General features: G+C 40.9%; 1 protein-coding gene across 1 annotated transcript in view; it reads left to right on the forward strand.

Annotated features, from left to right (window-relative positions):
* The window catches only part of MYO1D (myosin ID), a gene marked incomplete at its 5' end in the record, with an annotated part of 266794 nt that overhangs the window by 129082 nt on the left and 117851 nt on the right, over positions 1 to 19861 (forward strand). The gene's annotated exons all lie outside the window — the stretch shown is intronic.

Below are 19861 nucleotides of genomic sequence, written 5' to 3' on the forward strand. Positions count from 1 at the left end.
TGCTGGAGTTGGTATCATTTTCTTGTTGATTATCAGGAATTTTATGACTATTTTATACATAAATCTTATATTCACTTTAGACATTGTAAATATATCCTCTTATTCTGTATGCATTCTGATGTTTTTATAATATGCTTTGTGGAACAGAATCCTTAATTTTGACATAATCAAATTCTTCAGGATTTCATCTTATATTTTGTGCTGTGGAATTTTGTTTAAGAGGGCTTTCCCCAGCCCTAGCCGGTTTGGCTCAGTGGATAGAGCATCAGCCTGTGGACCGAAGGGTCCCAGGTTTGATTCCCATCAAGGACACATGCCTGGGTCGCAGGCTCGATCTGCACTAGGGGGCGTACGAGAGGTGGCCGATCCATGATTCTCTCTCATCAGTGATGTTTCTATCTCTCTCCCTCCCTCTCCCTTCCTCTCTGAAATCAATAGGAATATATTTTACAAAAGAGGTCACAAAGATCCTACCCTATATTTTCTTCTGTGAACTGTGTACTTACCTTTCACATGTAGGTCTTTAATCGTTTATAATCCACCTGTGTGTGGTTTTAGATAGAAACCCAGTTTCATTTTCTTCTGTATGGTGAGCAGGTTTTCTCAGCACCATCTACTAAACAACCTGTCCTTTACCCACTGATTTTATTATATGGTAAATACGTATATTCCGTTTCTGAGTGCTCTGTTCTGTTTCATATCTGCCTGTTTTTGCATTAATGCCACTCAGTTTTTATTATAGCATGTCTTAGTGGATGGTAGGATAAGTCCATCTTCTCTGCTCTTCTTTATTAAAGTCAGTTAACCTGTGCATAGACTTTTATTCTGCAGTATACATTTTAATGTGTGTTTATCGTGTTCATTAAATTCAACAATACTTTTATCCTAGGACTGCATTGAAATTTGAAAGGATTAACACTTTTTACAATAATCATTTTGAGGGTGTCACCTTTGACTTAGAGACTCCTTAGGAATTCCTGGTTCATTCTAGATATTTTATTGTTTCTGTTACTGCGGTGAATTTTTTATTGTATTTTTCTACGTGGCAGAGTTGACACAGAGAAATAATATTGGCTTTTATTGGTGGTCCTGTATCCCGATGAAACCTTTCTTGACTTATATTTGCTGATTCTGTTAGTTTTCCTGGGAAAATGATTCTGTCATGGGCAAATAACGTTTTCTCTTCCCAGTCCTAAGTGTTGGTCGCTTTCATTTGTTTTGCCTAGAATTTAGAAGGACTCGGGGTGAAATACTAAATTCCGTTGCATCCTGAAACAGTTTCCTTCTGTTAACTGGTGTGTGTTTTTATATTGCTTTTACTCAGTTCTGTTTTCTCTCCCCGTTTACTGCTAGTACACTGACAGGTTTGGGTCTCTGTTTTCTGTCTGCTATGGTGCATTATTTTTATACACAAGTTCTTCAGTATTTTCCAGTGATGCTTTTGTTGTTGTTTTGCAGGATGTTTTTCTTCTTTATACCTGTCCGAGAGGTTGACTCAGCTTAGGGTGCACCTGAACCAGCATAACCGTGGTTCGATCTACTGATTGTGTTCTTTAAACAACTCCAGTAGACTTGTACTGATCTACTGTCCCTCTCAGTTTGCTTGGGACAGTCCTGGTTTATGACTGTTGTCTGTTGTAACTCTTAGCAGTACCCCTTCGCTCTCGAAACTGTCCCAGTATGGATAATATACCGAAGAGTCACCATCCCCTGAACTTTCTGTTGTGTGGTGGCTGGTAGAATCCTCTTCTTAAACCAAGTTGTCAGCGTCCCACAGACTTGCGTTTATTACAGCTATGCTAGCCATAAATAGGACCCACTCCTCTCCCTCCTACCCCACAGCCAAGCCTTACATAAATATTGTAATTCCAGCCCTGCCCGGGTGGCTCAGTTGGTTAGAACATCATCCCATACACCAAAAGGGTCATGGGTTGGATTCCCAATCAGTGCACATACCCAGTTATAGGTTCGAGCCCTCATTGGGATGCATGTGGACGGCAACTGATCGATGTTTCCCTCTCACATCAATGTTTCTCTCTCCCTTCCTCTTTCTAAAACCAATTAAAAGAACCCTGAAAAAAATTATAATTCAGTATACACACTTATGAGGATTCTTCCTTTGAAAGTCCTCTCTACAGCACCTCTGCTTCCTTTCTGATGAGAAATTAGAATTTCTACCCAGAGGAGAGATTCTAAAAGAAAAGGGACAGCTGTCCCAGAAACCACCACCAATGCCCTGGAGGGCAAGCTTCTCCAGTCCTCTTGGGATGCAGATCTGGCGATTCCTAACCAGAAGGCCGTGCAAAAGGAGCAGGGAGCTTCCTCCCAGGCCTCAGGCAAGACCACTCTGGGGCTTGACTTGTTCGATCTACTGATTGTGTTCTTTAAACAACTCCTCAAGCCATAAAATTAGTGGAAATTTCTGTCAGCTTCTGGGAATAGGCTCTCAGCCACCTAACTTCCCACAGGATGTTTTCACTTTCTCTCTATTTTTGTAAGGATTTAATGGAAAGTTAAAAGAGACAGCATCAAAGATGCTATTTTTAAACAAGAATCTCCAACCATCAGTTTTTATTTCCTTTTTCAAGAAAAAATAGCTTTAATTTTTTTTCTGATTATCTAATTAAAGTATGGCTCACTGTAAAAACAAGTTCAAACCACGCAGGAAAGTATCAGGGAACTGAGAGAAACCACCTAAAATCCCACCATCCCGAGGTAACACCATGTACATCGTGGTCACCATCCTTTGCGATGTCTTCCTGTGCGCGTATCCAAGCAGAGATGCCAGAATAGAAATGAGCTCATAGTTCATGTGGCAATTTTATTGACGCACCTTTCTCTTTTTCTACAATATTTACTACCTTCTGCACCCACAACTTCTCCTACCTCCCGTGTCCAGGATCCGCAAGACCACGCCCAGTTTCAGTGATTCACTGAAAGGACCCCCAGGACTCAGTATATAGTTGTGCTCGTGAGTAAAATGTATTACCCCAAAGGATGCAAAGCTGGTCAGCAAAGGGAAAAGGTGCATGGGGTGAGGTCCAGAGGAAACCAGGAGACCAGCTTCCATGAATCCTCTCCCTGTGGAGACCCTTGGAATATGCTGAGTCCCGCCCAGTGAGTGGTGACATGTGCCCAGTGGTATCTTCCAGGAAGCTTATTGGGCCTCGGTGCCCAGAGTTTTGTTGGGGGCTGTTCATGTAGGCACCGTTTGCCTAGCATGTACCACAATCCCAGACTCGCATAGAGACTCAGGCATTCAGCATAGACCTTGTTGTTTGTGCAAGCAGTTGAAGCACATTAAACCACTGCCATTTAGGTAAAGTTTGATATCAGTATGGGAAACGGACAGACACCAGCCGAGGACCAACCAACCTCGCCAGCAGGCTGAAGGGTAGAGTCTCAGGCCTGCTATGTTACCCTCTCCCCACCTTCCTCCCTCCCTTCCACTCTCTCTAAAGATCAATGGGAAAAAATATTCTTGGTTGAGGATTAACCAACAACAACCAAAAAGGTGTATATGTTTGTAATCATACTAGATGTTAACAATTCACATTTCTGCTCACCATGTAAGTGAACTCCTTTCTCTAAATTTTATTTGCCGCAGTGCTCTTTATTCCTTTAAGAGCAATCAGTTGTGTCCCCAGTCAGGGCACATGTAAGAGGCAACCAATGAACGCGTAATTAAGTGGGAAATTTCTTTCTCTCCCTCCCTCTCCCTCTCTAAAAATCAATCAATAAATAAAAATTTAAGAACAGTCCGTTTGGGAGGTTCAGATTTTAGTAAACATCCCTAATTCTGCCTCTTCCAACTTGCCATTGAAAGGCACAGAAAAATATATGAATATACACTGGAAACCTGGTCCTCACAGGCTAAAACCTATTATGATGTGCTGTAATAAACACAGTATGATATTGGCATAGGAATTGACTGTGGAATATAATAGTGAGTCCTGAAATAGATTTAAGTATATGTGGGAATTTAATGGTAGACAAAGGCAGAATTTCAATTTGGTGGGTGGGGGAGGAGGGAACACAGGAATTTTTTATTAAATAGAATTAGAATACCTGGTTATTTGCCTAGAATAAAACAGCATTGCTCTCCTATCTGATACCATGTGAAAAATAAATAAATCCCAGACCTATACATTTTTTGGAGAAACCCAAAAGCTACAAAGGAAAAAAGAAGACACATTTTATTATATTAAGTGAAAATTTTCACGTTGAAGAGTGTGCCACGAACAGAGTCAAATGACAAGTGATAACTTGGGAAAAATAATTGCAATACATATTATATGCCGGTAGCTCCTACAGATTCATAAGAAAAAGACAGCCCAGTAGAAAAATGGGCCAAGGATATGAAAAACAAGTACCAGAAGAGGCAATCCAAAAGATCCATAAACACACCCCTCACTAAAGTCAGAGGCACTAAAATGTGGACTTAAAGGCACTTTTAAGATTTTCTCTACTCATTATCCAATGGCTTCCAGAAAAGTTGTACCAAGTTATGCTCCCACTAACTGATGCATGAAAGATCTTGTCTCAATGATGTGCTGGATATTTTCATTCTCATAAACACTTTTTCCAAATGACCTAAAGCCTGAATGTTTTGCCCGAACATTGAAAAAAGCCTAATTGTCATCTACAAATCTTTGCACCATTAAGAGAAATGAATCGGCGTAACCTAGGTCACTCGTCTCTTCCTTCCACAATACTTAATTGCTTCACTTACCCACTTACCCTTTACCTTTGTGTGTGTGTTCTTTACATCTCTCTTGAATGAGGAATCAAATGAGATGGTATTTCCCGATGGCAATGAAGGAACTATTTAGCGTTTTAGAATTACAGCTCTAAGCAAAGAGGTGTTTGGAAGATGGGTTGAGTAAGGTCTGGCAGCTAACACTCGGGGCTGAGTTGAAGTATATAATGATTGCTACTAAGTATGTTGTGGGGCACATCTCTCCTGGGTAATTTTGTTGCTTTAGCTTTCTTTTTTCTTCTTCAACCTGGAGCTTTCTGGTTTTGATTTATCATTTGTCTTCAGTGTGTCATATTCATTAATTCCCAGAAAATAGGATACTTTTTTGTTTGTGGTTGGGGGGGATCCTGAAAGAAATAGTTCTAACTCTGAGGGAAAATGCTGCACCAAATGCATTTGAAAGAGTGGTGACTCGCTAATACTCTGTACCCACTTAGTTTAAAATATTTTGTTTAAAAAAAAATATTTTGTTATCTTGGAAAAGGAATGGGATATGGAACCACTCAAAAAACTCCCTTTTTTTTGTGCATGTATAGTTCTAAAAGTACGTTCTCATTCTAGGCAATCTGTTGGTCAAAATCAAAATTGTCGTTGAATTGAAAATGGATTCTCAAAGGGAGATGGAAATGTGTTGGGGAAGTTTACCTTTTTTGTTGCTATTAGCAACAACTTTGGAATAAGTGGATTTGAAGAGTGGTTTTCTTGACCCACCTGTGTAACCAGTATGTGCTTTTGTGAATTATGTCTTTATTTGGGAGGAATTAGTTCTTTCTGAAAGAGCATCGTAATTGATTATAGATAGATGTCGTAATTGGTCACCGTGCCATATACTTGGATCATCTCAGGTTGCACAGTTTTTGTCCCAGCTCCAGGGATGGAATTTTCTTTACAGTGAGCCACGGTGTGGCTGGGAGGTACATACGCCTTTCTGTTCACACCCGGGAGACCATTAAACACAAGACATTCTTTCCCAAAAGAACATCTTTAAGGCTCTAATCATCTTCCTCCAAGCAATTTTGTGGATACTCTCAGATCACAATTGCAGCTCACGAATTCCACAGCAGCTAGGGCTACCAGCCCTTTGGAAATTTAAATTGTTTCCAGGTGATCCATGTTTTGTGTGTATGTTTGGTTTCATTTTCCGCTTTTGTTATCCATTCTTAATTTTATTGCATTTCGATCACAGAATGTTAAGTGTACTATTTCTAGTTTCTAGAATTGATTGCATTTTGAGAACCTGGTATAAGTCATTTTTTTTAGTATATCTTGGGGGGGAAAAGAGGTATTTTCTCTTGCTTCTGATATTTTTTATTATGACAAGTTGTGAATATTTACAAAAGGAGCAAGAATAGAATGAGTCCCCACGTTCCCATCTCCCGGCTTCAACAATTATCATGTGGCCTTTCCTACTTTATCTAGTTCTCACCTCATGTTTGTTCTGTGCTGGGTTTTAAAGAGGAAATCCCAGATGTATTATCACTTCGCCCTTACATACCCATATAATCACTACAGATAAGGGCTATAATTTTCATTTTCAGACCAGATGGAATTAGTAATGCCTCACCATTATTAATTACCTCATAAAGGGTTTCTGTTCAGTATTCCCAGTTGACTTAGAAACATCATTCCACACATGGTTAGGGGTGGAGCTCCCATCACCTGTGGGGCTGTGGCACCTTTGAAAATGGAACACATTGGTCTTTCTTTTATTAATTTTGATTTTTCAGTGACATATCATTTTATCCTTAAAAATTGTATGTTACAAAGGTATCACCCTAAGGACTGCCCTGGTTGGTTTGTCCTAATTAAAAAGTAAATATTATTAGTACGTTCTTGTATGAATTAAATTTATACTTGGAAGTTGTTGGAATATATTATAATCCTAATCAAAGGGCGGATTAAAAGTGACTCCTTAAGCATAAACAGATAGTGAAGTAGTAAAATCTAAAACTGAGAATGATTTCATAACTATTAATTATAGGAAGTCTCCAAGGTTAATATAGACCTGAGTATACTAATTTTGTAACAAACCAGCCAGAGAAAAAGTGTGAATAGAGTCATTATCTGAAAATTGGATTTTATTGGGTTAGTTATTCATTAGCTTCTTCTAGTCACTGATGTATCGTTGATTGCAAAACTTTGTCAAGCAGTGGCATGAAACCTGGGGGCTTTCACATCATTTTCAAACAAAGCTCCCTGACTTCTTTGTGAAACCAATCAAGTGTTGTATTCCTCAGACTAAAAGCAAAATAATTATCTTTCATATAAATCAATTACTTTTGCCCTTAAAGTAAAGCCAAAAACAAAAAAATACTACCAATTTTTACTGAGTGACAGGCACCATTCTGGGCACTTTACACATATTAACTAAATCTTTGCAGGAACCTAGAAAATGAGTGTCCGTTACTATTTTCAGTTATTAGGAAAGGGAACTATAGCCACAGATGACTGGGTCATTTGATGGCGGTCACACAGGTGTCAGAAGTGGGATTTGTACCCAGCAGTCCAGCCTTCTGCACACACTCTTTTAACCCCTGCTCACTTATACCACAGTGGCATCCTCCAAAGTGCACTCCTTATAGGAAAAACAGTTAGGACTCCCACTATTGAAGAAAAGGTTATAAAACCGACCGCCAAGGTAATGATGGCCTCATGCTCAGAGAGAGAAAAAGAATGAGATTTGGCAAAATTTCTTCATGCAATGACCTTGGTAGACACCTAATGACAAATACATGGAACAAGGTTTTCTACAAAAATATTCAAACAAATGTCATAGACCAATACTAGGCCTTGGCATCACAAAAACAGCCCTTTCAATGTTACTGGAAAGTTCTTTGCCCTGCTTAGAAAACAGCCACATGGCCCTTGTAGTTGGAGCAGCGTCCAGTACAATGAAAGGTCGTGGGTTCGGTCCTGGTCAGGACACATACCTGGGTTGTGGGTTTGAACCCTGGTGAAGGCATGTGCAAGAGCCAACTGATCAATGTTTCTCTCACTCTCCCTTCCACTCCAAAATCAATGAATGTATCCTCAGGTAAGGATGCCAAAAAACAGGCATATGGATAGCTAGGAAGCAAACATACATGGCAGTGGTATAACATGATGTCAGAATTTAATTTAGGTTTAACTTCAATTTTAAAGCAAGCATATGAAGACTCACTGACCTTTCCATTATTTACCTAACAAGATGTAAAGAGCTAGCTGAGGACTTGTCTTCTTAGAGCGTCCGGCCAACACGCTCCCGTTCTGTCCAGGTGCCTCAGTAGCCGCTGCCGAGGGCCGACGGCCTCTGGTCTGAGTGTAGCCCTCTCGGGACTCAGTGCTCCGTTCCCACACTGGCCTGCACAGTCTTCTGCAGCTTGGTTTTCTCACCCAGCGTGCTTGTCACACAGTATGTTTTTAAATGCCCCTAAGTGTAGGGCTAGTTGAGTGACCTTTACTTCTTTTTGCTCTTTCATTGTTAAAAAACCATTACTTATTTTCCTGATAACAGTTAGTGTTTCCTTTTTTTTTTTTTTTTTTTTTTTGGTCATTCCGTGTAATGCTACATTGAACATTTTCATATGTTTCCTTGTCTGTAAGTTAATAAGTGTCTGCGGAGCGGCTATTCTCAAGTTTTGAAGACCCCACAACCCCCCCCCCCCCAAAGAGCTCATCTTTGAAAATTCTACAAAGTTCAAGAATATACAAAATGTATGTGTATGTGTGTGTGTGTACATTCCGTTAGCTGTCAGAGTATGTCATCACGTGTGATGTGGCCTGTGGAAAACTGCACTGCAGACTCATGATAGGAGGAGAGTTACAAAGGCAAGTAACCTGCTCTTTATTATGAAATGAGTTTTTATCTCAAGGGTCTGCTGAAAGGGTCTCAGCAAAGCTCAGGGTTCCCAAGCCACACCTGGAGAACGGCTGCTCTGGGGCATGTTCCGCCATTGCAAATGCGAGGTTTTGTAGAGTCTGCCCATGTGTAAGTTGACTGGGATTGCCCAGTTGCTTTCCAAAGTAATACTATCCACTTACTCTCGTACTAAAATGAGAGTTTTTATCATTCCACATCCTTGTCAAAAGTTTGAATTGTGGGACTTTTACATGGTGACCAAGTAAGTCCTTTACTTCCCTTAGCATTCAGCTATGCGTCGGGGCGTTTGTTACATTTCTCTCGCAGCAGAAATGTCAGGTTATCTATTCTGTCATATGCCTACCAGATCCAGTGGAAGTCCCATCGAAAGATTTAAGAGAGAGAAGTGATGTGGTCAGTTTTCACTTTTTAAATAGATCTATATTGCCCTGCCTGTGTTGCTCAGTGGTTAGAGCATCGGGCAAGTGACCAAAGGGTTGCAGGTTCAATTCCCGGTCATGGGCACGTACCTGGGTTGCAGTTCAATCCCCAGCCCTGGTCAGGGTGCGTATGGGAGGCAACCAATTGATGTGTGTCTCTCACATTGATGTTTCTCCCTTTCTCTCTCCCTCACTCTCCCCTCCTCCCTTCCACTCTCTCTAAAGTAAGATTAATAGAAAGAATAACCTTTGGTAAGGGTCAACAACAACAAAAAATAGATCTGTATCAAGGGAAGGTTAGAAGTCGGCAAGACAGGAAGCAAGATGGCTGGTTTGGAGGAAATTAATAATTTGGGGCATGATGTCTTCAGTCGTTTGAGACGTGGGAGTCAAGGTGACCGGCAAGTCGTTGGACATATGAGTCAGGGAAGCAAAGGAAGTAGCACATTTCAAATCAGAAGGAATAGCCAGTAGTATCAAGCATAGAAACGCACAACCAAATGCGGAGTGAAAAGCGCCCACTTCCTCTGGCAGTTAGGGCCTTACCGGTTTATTAATAACTAGCAGGTTCACGCTGATGGAGAGGAAAGCGGAGTGTAGGAGGGGGAGGAAAACAAGCCAGGTACCAGAATCCCCCAGCGAGGACGTACACTGACTGTTTCTTTGTGAATCGTGGTCGTGAGAACAGCTATAGGATGTCTGTTCTTCATGAGGAAACGAAGGTAAATGGTCACTGAACATTGAAGCCCTTCCCTTCCACCCCTGCATGTTACTCAGCAGTGCTGTTACAGGAACATGAATAACATCACTGTGCGCATGTCACTATTTTTACTCCTGTGAAAATTTTTCTGTTGATTTATAATATAATCTAACGGGTACCGTTTAGATTCACATATTGGCAAATAAATGCACAGCCCTTTTAGAACAAAAAAAAAAAATGCCTCAGCAAAAAATTAGCATTGGAATAACAGAGCATCCTTTCTTCCTCTCTCTCTCTCTCTCTTTTTCTCTCTCTCTCTCTCTCTCTCTCTCTCTCTCCCTTTTCCTTTCTCCCACCCACTGGTGAATAAAAAAGATAAAAGCATATTTGGAAAATAATGGCGACATATCACAAATAATGTGTTTCCTATTTATCTCCTCTCAGATACTGCTAATAAGAAACTCCTGCCACCCCTTCCCCAGCCCACTTCCCTGTAAGTTGGAAACAGCTGATCTGTTTCCCGGGTGATATCTCATTACTAAGGCAACCAATTTGGTGCATCAGTGTGAATCCCAGTTTTAAAATGTAATTATGCCAAGATGTGTACATATGCTTGCAACGTGCTTAAAAGAAATCTGTTCCCCTTTGGAAGGAAAACAGTTCCCATGTTAGATGAGGGAAAAGGGGAAATCGTGCCTTTATTCTTCGCTAGCTAAAATACACCTTTTAGCCGACTCCCCTGCTATGCTTGGTCACGCAGCTTGCATTGGTTTCTCCCTCGCCACTTCTCTTTTTTTCCTTAATTTGAGATGTTCCCGCTCCAAGACACTTCTCTCTTGAGACCTGTCACTCATAACCCAGCAGCTGTTGTCTCCATGACAACACTTTCTGGCCCCTACAAGTGGTGGTAGGGGAAAAAAAAATGAAAGGAAAGAAACCTATGGCTACATTTTCATTGCAGTTCTCTTTTTTAATTATTGGAAGCTCAAGAGATTACTCTTTATAAGGAATTAATTAGTGAAGGGGAAGTGATTCCAGAATAGATGTGTGCATTAAATTAGAAACTTCTGAACAGTGAGGATTGCTAGCCTAGACGCAAATCAAAGAACTTACGGGTAGGTGTCCGAGCAAAAGCTGCAGAGCAATGGATTTGTCTTCCTCAACAAAAATGACTGTGTTTAAAAAGAAAAAAAAGAGCATTTTGGGTGTGGGGAGTATTTAATTACCAACCTTATTAAATATTGAGATCCGTGTAACTCATTACATTTCCCGTTTTCTGTAGCTGCCAGATAGCTCAGGACCCAGGTTTGTACTCAAACCCAGGAAGCACTCTCGTCTGGGATTTTGAGTGGGACTGCCTCCCTCCCACCGCCAGCCTTGCTCCCACGGCCTCGCTGTCCTCCTGTTACCCGACTTGAAGGCCTGCATTGTCCATGTCACTTCCATGTAAATTCCCTCTGATCCCTTCAGAAATAATTGGGTAATAAATATTAAAGGCAGTGACGGAAATATTTTATTGTCATGGCCATTCACTCCAGTGGCAGCACTGACATCTCATGTAAAATATCGCCCCAAAAGGATAATTTTTAAAACTGACGTTGCAAAGGGCTTTTCTAAAGTAGCACATATTTCATTAAGCTAAAACCCTTTCTGGATGACAGACTATGTCGTGTTTACCAAATTAGGTCTACAACAGACTATATGTGGTTTAAGTGTCAGCGCTACTGTGCTGGGGTGTATTGTATGCTTTTTCTGACGACACCAAATGTATGTAACTATTACCAAGAAATATAAGTATATCGGGAAATTGCTCATATTCTTTGCCATGGCAAATTTAAACATTCTACTTGGACTATCAAGTTTTGCAAGTGAAAAAAAAAATGTTTACGAGCCCTGGCCGGTGTACCTAAGTGGTTAGCAGCGGTGAGCAAACTTTTTGACTCGAGGGCCACAATGGGTTCTTAAACTGGACCGGAGGGCCGGAACAAAAGCATGGATGGAGTGTTTGTGTGAACTAATATTAATTCAAAGTAAACATCATTACATAAAAGGGTACGGTCTTTTTTTTTTTTTTTTTTTTTTTTAGTTTTATTCATTTCAAATGGCCCGGATCCGGCCCGTGGGCTGTAGTTTGCCCACAGCTGGGTTAGAGTGTCAGCCCACACACCTTATAGTATGATTGTGTTAAAGGAGTTCATGGTAAGCGCATGGTAAGTCCCATGTGTTTGCTATTATTATTAACATTGATATTATTAATACTAGTATTTGGTTTGAATTTATATCAGTTAACTATTGCCACAGTTGTGCCACAGACGACCCATCTTAGTTTCCTGTAGCTGCTGTAAAAAAATATCACAAGCCCTAACCAGTTTGGCTCAGTGGATAGGGCATCAGCCTGCGGACTGAAGGGTCCCGGGTTTGATTCCGGTCAAGGGCACATGCCCGGGTTGCAGGCTCAATCCCCAATAGGGTGCATGCAGGAGGCAGCTGATCAGTGATTCTCTGTCATCATTGATGTTTCAATCTCTCTCTCCCTCTCCCTTCCTCTCTGAAATCAATTAAAAAATACATATTTTTTAAAAGTATCACAAACTTGGTGGCTTAAAGCACCAGACATTTATTCTGACACAACTCTGGAGGCCAGAAGTCTGAAATCAGCTCCTCTGGGCCAAAGTCAAGGTGTTGTCACAGGCTACCCCCTGTGGCTCCAGAGAAAAATCTCTTCCTTGCTCTTCCAGCTTCTGGGAGCTGACAGATTCCATGGCCTGTGGCTCCAATTGCTGCCTCCAGGGGCAGTGCCTTCCCTTCGGTCTTCGTGTCTCCCACTGCCTCCCTCTCCTAAGTCTGTATGCATGATTGCCTTGAAGGTCCAACCAGATAATTCAGGGTCATCTACCCATCTCAAGATCCTTAACCCAATCATGTCTGCAAAGTCCTTTTTTGCCACATGAGGTAACGTGTAGGTTCCAGGGATTAAGCGGTAGCTGCCTTTCAGGGGACAATATTTAGTTTACCACACTGACACGTAATGGATGTAGCAGTCAGAATTTATCTCTTCCTCATGCACCTGGGGTTTGGCCATTCTTGGCTAACCCCATCCAGGCCAGGGATTGGATATAAGTTGGCTTCACATGTTGCTAATCTTTTCTAAAGTCGGTGGACCCCTGGGCATGTTCTTCTCACGTTACTAGCAAAAGCCTAAGAGGGCAAGGCCGACCACACAATCATGTCCCACACTTCTCAGGTCACATGCATTTTTTTTTAAGTATATTTTATTGATTTTTTACAAAGAGGAAGGGAGAGGAATAGAGAGCTAGAAACATAGATCAGCTGCCTCCTGCACACCTCCTACTGGGGATGTGCCCGCAACCAAGGTACATGCCCTTGACCAGAATCGAACCTGGGACCCTTCTGTCCGCAAGCCGATGCTCTACCTGCTGAGCCAAACGGGTTAGGGCAGGTCACATGCATTTATATCCTATGGACCAAAGCAGATCCCATCAAGGGGGTGACCCACGTAGGTCAAGAGGGAAAGCATGAATATTGGCTATAACACTGTACCCTGCAGAGGGTTCTCTGTAGATGACAGTAACTTAAAGCTCAGTGAGCAATCTGTGGACTAATTTGGTAGAGGAAGAAAATCCAGAATTTAAAGCAGTTACCTAGTAATAAGATGGTTTCCTATCATTATTATCTGATGAGTAAGTCAAGGGGCTATGTGGTCAAACTCTGGTCAAGTAAATACATTCCAGAGTGCCATGATCCTAGGAAACTGGTTTCATGGCTTTTATGTAGGGCATAAACCTTTACAGACATGGAAACTCTGAGACTCTTTAGGGCTGCCTAGCTCCTTTTGCCAAACATAGTGACACAGTGGAGTCCGTGAAGGTATGGAAAAGAAGCAAGGGTTTTCTGCCCCTGTGGAAAAACAGGTCGCCTCTCACGGAGAGAAGTGCACGGGAGCTGCTGAGTTCGAGCCAAAGGTACATTAATTGATGTATCGCATCATGTTTTCTGTGGCCGATGAGTTTGAATGGCTAGTTCAGTTAAGTAATCTACCCAGGAGTTGGTTTCTTATACAGTAATCGGAATCTGATGTTTGTTCATTGGAGAACCAGTAGACAATATTTGTATATTCGAAAGAATTTCCCAACCTAGTTTCTTCTTTTCTTCTTTCTTCTCATTCCAGTAATAGAGGACTTACATCATTTTCACAGGCCCCCTGGGAAAAGGGAAAATGCACAGTAGGCTTTATGGGCTCTTTCCTCCTCTCCGTGACTTAGAGAGAGAGAGAATGCGGAGGCATTGTCACGTTGTCCTTGGCCACTTGAGAAGACTCAGTGACACTGAGGTGTTGGCTTTTGTCAGAAGGGCAATAGTTTCGTGAAAAGCCCTGTAGCTGAACAGGAAAGTAGGAACTTAATTTAAGATATCCACATTTTTATAGCTATAACAGGACCGGCTTGTTTAAGGTGAAGGTTTTACACTTTTTGAGAAATTCTTTCCACGTAAAAGGAATTCTCACTGAAAACCAGACTCCCGTGCAGCATGTTACTCATTGGCAACCTGGCAAATGTTTTCAAGGTGATGCTTGTTCCCGCTAGATTGCTCCAGAATTATGGACGTTGGTTTTGAAATTCCGTTGAGACTCAAGAGCTGTGTGGCGGCTGCCGTGTGTTTCTTCTTGAACGTTTTGTAATTTGCTTGGCGCATCTTCACTGTTGTGTAACAGGACAAGCTAGCTGTCTATTTCTTTCAAGTGAGCACTTAAAAACTCTAGGATCCCTGTGCCCCCCTTGCATATAAAACAGTCTGAAGGGCCTTTTTATTTTTTTACGGATATTTCGTTTATTCAAGCTGATAAGTGTCCATTCAAAAAAAAAAAGATGTTTATTGCTAGGCACTCTTTGGAAATAGAGTGATGAGTATCACAGAAATCGTTTTGTCCTCATGGAGCAAACATTCTAGCCGAGTGAGACAAAAGTAAGTCAATAATGACAAATTGTGTCACAGTTATGAAGGAAAGGAAGAGCTGATTGGGGCATTCAGAGGACAAGGGGAATGTATTTTAAGACTGGTTGGTCAGGGAAGACTTCTCTGAGGAGGTGGCCTTAAGCTGAGAGCTAAAGAATGAGAAGGCACGGACTCCAGGACAACTTCAGGGAGAGGAGATGTGCAGAGGGAAACAACCTGAGGAAAGAGGCTGCGGCAGGGAAGGGCTTGGCCACCTGGAAGGCATTGTAAGCAGTGTCACTGCCGTGTCTGTGCTTTGTCGCCTTTTCCGCCCGTGCACACCCATTTCTTCAAGGTTCCCTGCCGCAGGGTTCATGTCTGCACAAGCGTTCAGCTGGAACTTGGGTTTCGGTTTCCGAAAAGGCCATCGGAGGGCAGCTCGCTGTAGAAGAGTCCCATGAAACACAGATCACACACTAGTCAAAATGAATGAAAAAGACCCACGTGAAATTTGGATTTTGATGATCCTAAAAGATTTCCAAGTTTCTCCAACAGAAAGCACTGTTGAGGCGATCTCATGCTGGCGTTCTGTTGAAAAGCAGTCTGACTTATTCTCTGAATTCAGGAGATGCTTGCTCCGACCTTGCACAAGAGGGTTGATTTGTTGTGACTGATATTAAAACCGATAGCATGTACCCTTCTCACTGTAGCGCGTGCCTTTTGCACACGAGTCATTCTGTATGTGCGTGCATGCATATATTCCACACACACACACACCCCCATGGCTTCCCAGTGGCTTTCTGCACCATTGTTTCAGAGGAGACACCCTTGGAAAGGTTTCCGGCATTAACTCTTTCACCGCCTGACCAGGTAGGAGCTGACTTAGATTCAGTCCATTCGTGTGAGTTGGACGCAAATAATACATTTCTCCTATCATACCCATTGGCTGTGTCTGCTAACTCATTAGTATTTCAAAAAATACAGTTTTTAGTGGTCATTTCACACATCTTTAAATCGGGATAATCTACTGGAATGAACATACTAGTAATCTGCCATTCATGGAGTGGTTGTAACATAAAGGGTCTCTCCTACTTGTGATTGAGTCTCCCTCATGCCCCCATGGAGCTTACGTTTTAACAAAACAAATTCATTTGACAGGCACATACTTGATTTTAAAGTAGAGAAGGCCTTTCTAAGTATAGCAGCAGCAAAAAAAGAATTCATAAGTGCAAAGATTGATAGGTGTCCCTGCATAAACATTTAAAACTTCTGTTTCTCAAAAAATACCATTGTATCACAGTATATTCAGTTACTTCCCCCCCCCCCGCCCAAAAAAAGGAAAGAAAATGCAATTAAACTGGCATAGAATATAGCAGGGATTTTGTTCATAAAGCAGGAACCCTACTAGTATTTATTAGTCTTTCTTTTGGATCATCTTCATTCTAAGTGTGGCTCCCCCTGGTGGTTGCACAGTGGCTGCTCAGGATTTCAGCAGCCACATGTTTTTTCTCCTTGTTCCGGGAGTCACTTCTAGAAAGTCCTTGGACATTCTCTCAGAAAAGAGAGAACATTTTCTTTCTCAGAAACACCTAGCAAAACTATTCTCATGTTTCATTGGCCTGAACCAAATAACCATGGCCAGGATTTGGTAAAAGGCAAAATGCTAAGAAATCTTTGTAAATATAATAAAAGGCTAGCTTATTTCATGTGATGAAAAGCCCTTACAAATCATTATATGAAATTATGAATAGACAGAAAAAGAAATGAAGAGAGAATTCACAAAAGAAAATAAATAGCTAGTGAATTTTTGGAAAGTTGTATAACAAAGCAATTTAATCATAGCAACAGTCTATTATGCTATCAGTTGAGTTAATTCTTTTTAACTATTCACATGGTAGAGTTTGGAAATGGGTACTTTAATGTAGCCGTTGAAAACATAAGTGGATCACAACAGCGATTCTGTTTCTAAAACTTTGCCATAAGTCATTTGTGTGCGGGAATTTATTAACAATGATACTAAAAATACCTCATACTGTGGGGTTGTTTAACTGGATTACATGCATCTGTCTTAGTACTGTGAGGCCATTCAGAATCACTTTATGGGAGGATATCTAATCCCATGAGAAAACGGGCCTGGTATATCAAATAAAAGCATTGCAAAGCACTTTATGATTATTATCTTTGATTATTATGATCTTTTTTACTTTTTATCTTTATTGTTGAAATATTACATGTGTCTCCCTTCCTCCCCCCATTGAGCACTGTATGGTTATTATTTGATCTCAGTTTTGTATAAAATATGTATGCAATCATAAAAGAAAAATGGTTACATACATTTTTTAAACAACTTCCATGTGGCAGTATACCTTAAACAGTCTCAAAAGATCATTGACATATTGGAAAAAATATTGAAAACACCAATGACAAAAGGGTGATTTTTTTTAATTTATAAAGATCTCATACAAACCAATAAAAAAGCCAACCCAAAGAAAATGTATTTTTAAAAGTTTACCTAAAAAGAATTACAGATGACTGATAAAAATATAATTTTTTCAAAATAGATTCTAGGGAAGTTAGTTGAAAAATTAATCATATTCCTGTTGATAACCATTTTAAATCTGTTCTGACTTGATTGATATATGACAAAGAAACCTCAATTTTTCAATATTGTGTTATAAAACATTTCTTGGGGAAGAAATAGATTAGGTAGTAGGATATTTTAGATTTACAAGTACAAGGTTGTGTTTCTGGTAAAATTGTCAGTAATAAAAATAGTTATAACTATGGGTACAGATATAAAACCTAAACTTTGCTGAGCAAATCTGGCATTTTATCTTATCTATATTTTTCTGTAAATAGTAGCATTTCTTTCTGTATCACCACAACGTTATTCTACCATGACCTACTTATTACTCCGATCACATGTATCACCTATTAGTATGAGAAACCATGTATCCAAACAGCACAGTTGTGGTTTTTCTTTTTGTAATTGAGCTATGACCAGTGATGGTCTTCATAGTTAATCATATTATGTTCTACTTGTGCTGTGTAAACTTGAACTAGGTATAGAATAGGTATCTGACCTTACTTATTTTGCCATTCCTCCACTAATTACAACCTAAGACAAGAAAATGAAGCATATTTGATGTTTACCCTAAGAAATACAAGGGCCTTTTCCCAGATTATTCCCTTCCCCCAAGATTCAGGGCACATCTTCACTCGTAACTGGTGGCATGTTGGGGTTCAGGGGTTTGTTGAGGAGCACTGGTCTAAGCCCCCTGCCCACTACCAGAGCCAGGCTGCAGGCAGGAGCTGTGTGTGGTTACTCGCATTCCTCTGTAGAAGCAGGGTTCCCAGGTCTGAAAAAGGATCATTTCTCAAAGCCAAGCATTTGCCAGCAAAACATATTAATGTGTGACTTAAAGAAACTTACATCAAATGTATTCCCTTCTTTCCCTGTGGTGAATTATTAGTAAGAGAAACATATACCAGCACAATACAAATAATACATCAAGGCCCTAGCCGGTTTGGCTCAGTGGATAGAGCGTCGGCCTGTGGACGGAAGGGTCCCGGGTTCTGTTCTGGTCAAGGGCATGTACCTTGGTTGCAGGCTCCTCCCCAGCCCGGACCCTGGTTGGGGCATGTGCAGGAGGCAACCAATTGATGTGTTTCTCTCACATCGATATTTCTCTCTGTCTTTCCCTCTCTCTTCCACTCTCTTTAAAAATCAATGGAAAAATGTCCTTATGTGAGGATTAAAAGAAAAAAAATGTTTTTAAAACACCTATTTATAATGTATGTCAGGTGTCTAGCACAAATCCTGGCACACAATGGTGAAATAGTGTTTTCCCTCCCTTCCCTTAAGGGTAGTAACAGTAATCAGAAGTCAGAGATAGGGGTTGTCAGTTTCTTGTGCGCTTTGGATCAAAAAGAACCTTTGAAATAACACTTTTAAATTTTTGCTCAGTGTCAGTAGCTGTTCTGATAGAATATTCGAGTGGGTGCTCTAATAAATCACCCAGTGTACATCTTCGTTTGCTTCACAGGTAAAAAATCTGAAGCCTGCCTAGGTTGATCTGATTCTCCACCCCCACCTCCCACCCCCCACCTCCCACCCCCACCCCCGTAGCCCTTGAGGAATGCGGGCCTCTCCCTCCAGGGGAGGACTCTGCACTCCAGCCCCACAGTGCCAGCCAGGGAGCTGTCCGCTAAGCGGTGGTGCTGGACTGCCCGCAACAACCTGGCTTGTGGTGGAGGAATTCAAGCTTCCTTGCACGGAGGTTTGTGTCGATGGGGCGTTTGACCATATCTTACTTTTTAAGGCATTAGTTGTAGTTGTTACCCAGCTATCTCATGGGCATTTTGGGTTTTCCTAGGACATCATAGGTATTTCCTGTTTTCCTTCGGATTCCCCAGAGAAACCACCCAGATAAGTAGGAATTTGGGAAATTCTTGTAGAATAAGCAAACACTCCAGAGAATGCTTATGCCAAAGTGGCATATTTGGGGATGGCATATCTTGACCCCTTTCAAAATGAATGAGTAGTCTGTGTACAAAGGAGTCTACAGTCAAATATGTTTTTAAAATTCTGTTAAACAAAATTTATTTACATGAAACTTCTCCAAACTTTTCATATGCTAATGTGAATCTCCAAAAAGGAATCCCAGTAAGCATCTTTCCCAAACTCATAAGAATGGAACCCCTTTTTCAGGGAGCATTTCAAAGGCCCTGTGTCCCAGAATTCATCTGGAACTCTTCAGAAATGAATGTTAGGATGCACCTTTGGCTGGTGCTTTCAGATAACAGTTGTTATCTGAGTTTTTTGAGTGACCAAAGGAAACATTTGAATTAAGATCATTTGTAAGCACCTGCAGCAGAGCTGTGCTGGGTATTTTTTTAAGGAGTGCTGCATGCTGTAGATCAGCGGTTCTCCACCTGGGGGTCGAACGACCCTTTCACAGGGGTCGCCTAAGACCATCGGAAAACACATATTGAATATATAATTACATATTGTTTTTGTGATTAATCACTATGCTTTAATTATGTTCAATTTGTAACAACGAAAATACATCCTGCATATCAGATATTTACATTACGATTCATAACAGTAGCAAAATTACAGTTATGAAGTAGCAACGAAAATAATTTTATGGTTGGGGGTCACCACAACA

Source organism: Myotis nattereri, assembly GCF_964212035.1.
Source record: "Myotis nattereri genome assembly, chromosome: 16".
Taxonomy (NCBI): domain Eukaryota; kingdom Metazoa; phylum Chordata; class Mammalia; order Chiroptera; family Vespertilionidae; genus Myotis; species Myotis nattereri.